The 6,375-nt window shown below is 51.8% G+C and overlaps 1 pseudogene; it reads left to right on the forward strand.

The window, feature by feature from the left end:
• The first annotated feature begins 5,952 nt into the window (after positions 1-5,952).
• LOC123842941 (small ribosomal subunit protein uS14-like) lies at positions 5,953-6,116 on the forward strand (annotated as a pseudogene).
• The last annotated feature ends 259 nt before the right edge of the window (positions 6,117-6,375 follow it).

The following is a 6,375-nucleotide window of genomic DNA, read 5'->3' on the forward strand; positions in this document are numbered from 1 at the left end:
CCGGGGGCCGTCAGGGGCCGTGGGCCGCGCGCCTCCCCGCCCGCGGGGCCCGCCGCTGCCGCTGCCGCTGCCGCTGCCGCTGCCGCCTCCGGCTCCCACCCATGGCCACCGGCCCCGGGAGCCCGGCCCTCGCGCTCGGCGCCGCGGCCCGGCCCGCCGACTGGGGGGCGGCGGCGCGGCGGCGGCCCCCGCCCGCGGCCAGGCCCGCGCCCACGCTCCCGCCTCGCCCGGCCGCGCTCCCGGCGCTCCCGGCGCCCGCCCTCTGGCCCGCAGTCGGCCCCGCAGTCTCCGGCGCCCGCCCGGGCCGACGAGCACGCGCGCGCGCCCGCGGCGGCGGCGGCGGCGGGGGTGGGGGGGAGGGGCGCGGGGACGGGGCGCACGCGCGCGGGGGAGGGGAGCTGGGCGGGGTGGAAGCGCGAGCGGCGGGGGCCGCGGGAGCCGGCGCGCCAAGCCGGGGGCGGGGCCTTGGCTGGGGTGGTAGGGGTGGTCCTGGCTCCCCGCTCCCGCAGGCGTCGGGTCTCCCGGCCCTCGGCTCTGGACGCGCGGCCGACGCGGCGCGGGCCCAGGAGACAGGGGTCCTGTTTGGGAAAGCGCCCCCCGGGATCGCCCAGAGAGCTCGGGGCCTCGGGAGCGGGGCGCAATCTCAGCCCAGTTCCCGGGGCCTCCACGCTGCAGTCCGAATACCTCTACCCCTTCCTCCGACTTCCCTTTAATGACCGCTTCTCTCCCTCAGCTCAGCCGTTCCCTCGCTGTCGTTTAAATGGACACCTTTGTTAAAATAAGATAAAAAGAATGGGGAAACGAGAGGTGGTGGAGAGCCCGCCACATGGCTTGGGATGCCCTGGGACCCTAGCGCGCGCACAGAGCTGGCCCACCTGAGTCCCCTGCCTACCTGTGTCTCAGCCCCAGCCCACGGCTTTGACGTTCCCTCCATCTCTTCCTCTTCTCTCCCACAGCCTGCCCTCTCTTCTTGGACAAGCCTGGGGAGAGAAGGCCTTTGCCTGGAAAGCAGCATCGGGGTGGCTTCCCATGGGGTGCCCAGGAGAGTTGCTGAGCCCAAGCCCCCTGGCTGCAGAAGATCGCTTGATTAAATTGCCGCACGCTTCATTTCCAGGCTTTGGCAAGTGACAGAATCATTAACCACACAGAGCTGTTGAATTCCACGGCGGCGGTTGGGGAAGGCCCCTCCAAAGCCCTTCTTCCTCCCTGACTCCTGGGTTAGAAGCTAGGAATCCGGAATGGTGGGCCCGCTCCGAGTCTGGAGAAGAGATAGGAGTGTCTGGAAAAGCAGACCTTGAGACAGTGGTCTCGGGATGAAAGCCAGTACAAGGGTACATTCTCAAGTTGGTGGGCACTCAGAGCTGCTGGGACTTGACCTTGCTAGGAGGTGGACAGAGTGCATCTCAGAATTGTCTGCCCCAAACCCAAAGAGGGTACTGCCATACCATGAAGGACCACAGAGCTGGTGGCTTAAAACAACAGAAATGTGGTTTTTACAGTTCTGGAGGTTCCACGTCCAAAATCAAGGTGTTGGTAGGGCCATGCTCCCTCCGAAGGCTCTGGGGGAGGATCCTTCTTTGCCTCTTCCTAGCTTCTTGGTGGCTCCCAGCAATCTTTGCTGTTCTTTGGCTTGTAGCTGCATCACTCCAGTTTTTGCATCTGTGGCCTTCTAACCCTTGGGTCTCCTCTGTGTCTCCAACTTTCCCTTTTCTTATAAGGACACTGGTCATTGGATTTAGGGCTCACCCTACTCCAGCATGACCTCCTCTTAACTTGGTTGCATCTACAAGGACTCTAATTCCAAATAAGATCACATTCACAGATACGAGGGATTGGGACTTGAACTTTTTGGAGGACATAATTCTACCTACCCCACATAGCGAAGTCCAGATTCAAGGACCGCATAGACTGCTTCTTGATGGGAGGAGTGACAAAGTCACATTGCATAGGAATGTAAATGTCTGCGAATACACGAATGGGAAGACTTTGTGGCCATTTTACCATTGACCATACCTCCATCACCCATTCTAGATTTCCCCCATCCCTGGAAAGCATCACTGCCGGTCTAGGTTTTTTTCCTGGAGGGCTCAACCGGATCTTCATCCTACATAGGTCTGAACCTTTCATTGGTTTCCTCCTTGTCAGGCCATAGTTGTGCAATTGTCTATTTACGAAACACAGAGACACTCTATTGAATGTTCTCAGTTGCAGGCATTCTTCTTGTTCTCCTTAGAGAGCAGCAATGCTACCTCCTAATGGACACAGGATCAATTGCCCCACCAATATGACAATCTTTTCGTGGCTGGATGGTCCATGGGCATGAGGAGCCTACGTTGACCAGATGGTAACTTTTGTTTCAAGTTCAACAGAACACTTACCATGACCCCTGACAGAAGCAGTGCCCCTATCCCAGGAACCAGGACCTCTAGCCCAGGAAGGCCTAAGGTTTCAGAAATAGGAAACACCAATTCCTCAACTGGGTCACTGGAAATGATGGGGAGAGCAGCCAATCCTACTCCCACTTCTTGGTTCATAGCACCATGTATTGACTATTAATTCACTACATTTGTCACATTATGGAGTAACATCCCCCAACACCACAGGGTGCTTTCCCGAGGCAGAATCTTTGCTGAGCCTTCAATAGGCTCTGGGTGCTTCTGAGTGATGCAGTGTAGGGCAGGGCCAGTGGCTCCCATGCACGTGTGCTTACTGTCACACCCCCTTTCTGGGAAAAAGAGTCCCTTGCTCCGAAGTATTGTGTGGCATACCATGTCAATAGATCAAGTGTTGTGTAAGCCCTCAGATGGACTGCCAGCAGAGATGCTGTGCATAGGGAAGGCAAATCCAAATCCGAAGTGTGACTAATTACTGCCCCCTCCAGCATAGGAGGAATCCTGATGTAACCTTCCTGCTACCAAATGGCTGGCTGGTCCTTTTGAGAAATGGCATCATACCAAGAGATCACCATTGATCTCTGCTGCCGGTGGGTTGGGCATTCAGTAGTGGCAGTATCAAGATCATCCTTGGTGAGAGAAAACCCTTCCTTTTCAACCTGTGCAGAACCTCCAGCCCTTGCACCAAGACCACTGCCTTCATGGATCCATCGCACCATGGAGAGAAGCTGGCTGACCTCCACCACAAGGTTTCCTCTATTTGCCTGGTGGTTGAGTTTGAGTTCCCATTCTGCTGGGGGCCATTGGCAGAGACACAGGAATCCACGTACCCTTCTTATGCACTCCCCTAGGTACATTAGATATCACCACACACCTCTCCTCCAAACCTTCTGGTCTCTGATTGTAACATTGTGATTTATAATGAAAAAAATATATATTTGGTCTTTGTCCTTGTTTTTGGCCCAGAGCTCCTAAAACGCTTGGAATTTCCTGTGAGGAGAGCAATAAAGGTGTCTTTTGTTATGTGAATGAGGTGACTTTGGGACCACACAAAGGATGGGGGCTGGTTGCCAGGAGAACCAACTGAATAATTAGAGGGTTGGAACTTTCAGTCCTCCTTCCCTGACCTCCACAGAGGGAAGAGGGGCTGGAGGTTGAATCAATGGCCAATGGCCAGTGATCTGATCAATCATGTCTTTGTAGGGGCACCTGGGTGACTCAGTCAGTTAAGCATCTGCCTTCGGCTCAGCTCATGATTCCAGGGTCCTGGGATCAAGCCCCGGGGCAGGCTCCCTGCTCAGTGGGAAGTTTGCTTCTCCCTCTGCCCCTCTCTCTCAAATAAATAAATAAAATCTTTTAAAAACAATTATGTCTTTGTAACGAAGCCTCCTTTAAAACCCAAAAGGAACAGTGTTTGCAGACCTGCGTTGGAGGTACGGGAGAGTGGCATGCCTGGAAAGAACATGGAAGATCTGTGCCTTTTCCCCATACCTTGTCAATCAGGCTGTTCCTGAGTTATAATAAACTGGTGATCTAGTAAGCATCCTGTGAGCTGCTCCAGCAAATTAATCCAACCCGCAGAGGGGGTCTTGGGACCTCTGATTTATAGCCAGTCCGTAGGAAGTACAAGTAACAACCTGGATTTGACGGGTGCCTCGGTGGCTCAGTCGGTTGAGCATCTGCCTTTGGCTCAGATCATGGCCTCAGGGTCCTGGGATCCAGTCCTGCATCGTCCTCCATGGTCGGGCTTCCTGCTCAGCAGGGAGCCTGCTTCTCCTTCTCCTTCTGCCTCTCCCCTGCTTGTGTGCTTTCTCTCTGTGTCAAATAAGTATAAAATCTAAAAAAAAACCCAAAAAACCTAGATTTGAGACTGGTGTCTGAAGTGGGGTGAGGTCTTAAAAGAGTGAATGCTCAACTAGTGGGATCTGATGCTGTCTCCAGGTAGATATAGTCAGAATTAAGCTAAATTATAGGACACCACATGGTGGATAAGAATTGCTTGCTGCTCTGGAAAAACTCCCACCACACATTGGAATTGGGTACAGAATGTTTTTTACTGACCTTCCAGTTTTATTCCTCCTAGGTCCCTGACCAATCTTCCAAGTCATTTTTCATGGACATCTTTATTTCAGGCCATTTCTCTCTCTCTACCAAGTAGAAAACCAAGTGTACTGCTCACTGGGAGGATTTCTCCTCATCACTGTCCCTAGGGCCACCCTGAATGGGACTGTAGCTAGGCAGCAGTCTGTTTTTACTAGTACCGACATGATAAGATGACCCTCCAATAAACCAGGTCTAAATGTTTCCCTGTCATCAGTCAGTCGTCCTGACTCCCGCCCCCACCACTCATGAGTGCATAGGTGTGAACTAACTGAGGGGGGAGGACCAGTGTGATGGAGGCAGAAGACCTGGGGTCTGGACTACAGGACCACGTACCTGACTTGAGCCTCTGATTCCAGTTGGGCCTGGTCCTGAAGGTGCCATCTTCACCATCTTGCTTCTGTGCCTGCCTGGCCACATGACTTGGTGAGTCTGCCAATACTTAGCTCACGATGGGCAGCTCCAGTCACATAGGTACTAGAGGTCCCATGGTCGGCGTCTAAGTCTGTACCAAAGCCCAGTAGCATGACAGAAGCTGCCTTTTGAATAGTAAGTAGCTCTGCCACTGAAGACAGGCCCTTGCTCCAGACCTTTATGGGTCTGTGCTTGGATCCTTCTATTGAGGCTTCCCACAGACTCTTCACAGCATCATTATCTACCATGGACAGATCCTCTCGAGGCTTTAGGTTGGCTGTGTCTTAACGGCCGAGCAGCTTGCACTGCAGACCAGACCTTCTGCAGGATCCTTTCTTGCTCTGGGCCACACTCCAAACATGTCACACCTGTGCATCCCAAGACCTGTTTGATCAAACATTCAACCATTTCAGTGATCTGCTCAGCATCGTGCCAAATACACCCCTCTTCTTGCCTGAGTTAATGTCAGTTTCTTTTTGCAATCAGAAAATCCTAAAAAAAAATTGGCAAACCATAAGAGACTCTCAACTATAGGAAACAAACGAGGGTTGCTGGACGGGAGATGGGTGAAGAGAAGGGGTAACTGGGTGATGGACATTAAGAGGGACACTTGATCTAATGAACACTGGGTGTTATATATAACTGATGAATCAGTAAATTCTATTCCCAAAATTAATAATACACTATATGTTAACTAAATTGAATTTAAATAAAAAATTTTTTTAAAAGTCAAAAAAAGGAGAAAATCCTAAAAAAAAAGAAAAAGAAAAAGGGCGCCTCAGTGGCTCAGTAGGTTAAGCGACTGCCTTCAGCTCAGGTCATGATCCTGGAGTCCCGGGATCGAGTCCGGCATTGGGCTCCCTGCTCAGCGGGGAGTCTGCTTCTCCCTCTGACCCTCCCCCCCTCATGCTCTCTCACCCTCATTCTCTCTCTCAAATAAATAAATAAAATCTTTGAGAAGAAAGAAAGAAAGAAAGAAAAGAAAAGAAAGAAAGAGAAAAAGAAAATCCTAACAGCCTTTTTCCTCTTTGCATCCAAGAGCAAAATGGGTCACCAGCAACTCTACTGAAGCCATCTGAGGAAATTTGGCCAGGGTCTTGCCACGTCTGCTCAACCCAGCACGATCTGATCTGGAAATACAGCCTCAATGTGTGCAGTCAATATTTCCATCAGTACACAAAGGATATAGGCTTCATTAAATTGGATTAAGTGAATTTCCTTGAATGGGTCATCCAAGAGACCTACCTTAACTGCAGATATCCAAGATATGTACCTTAATGCTAACTCTTTATACATAAAATAAAAACACTTCAATTTAAAAAAAAAGAAGAAGAAAATCCTAACAAATACAAAGCCTTCCCAGAGTGTGAGAGAGGAAGAGATCAAGAGACAGTCAATTGATCCAGGGGTAGCTATTTGAACTGAGCGCAGCAATGAGGAAGAGACTGGGGGGGACACCCCAGCATAG

Source organism: Mirounga angustirostris, unplaced genomic scaffold, assembly GCF_029215605.1.
Source record: "Mirounga angustirostris isolate CCGP_5_RB_7025 unplaced genomic scaffold, mMirAng1.0.hap1 SCAF_11, whole genome shotgun sequence".
Classification (NCBI taxonomy): Eukaryota; Metazoa; Chordata; class Mammalia; order Carnivora; family Phocidae; genus Mirounga; species Mirounga angustirostris.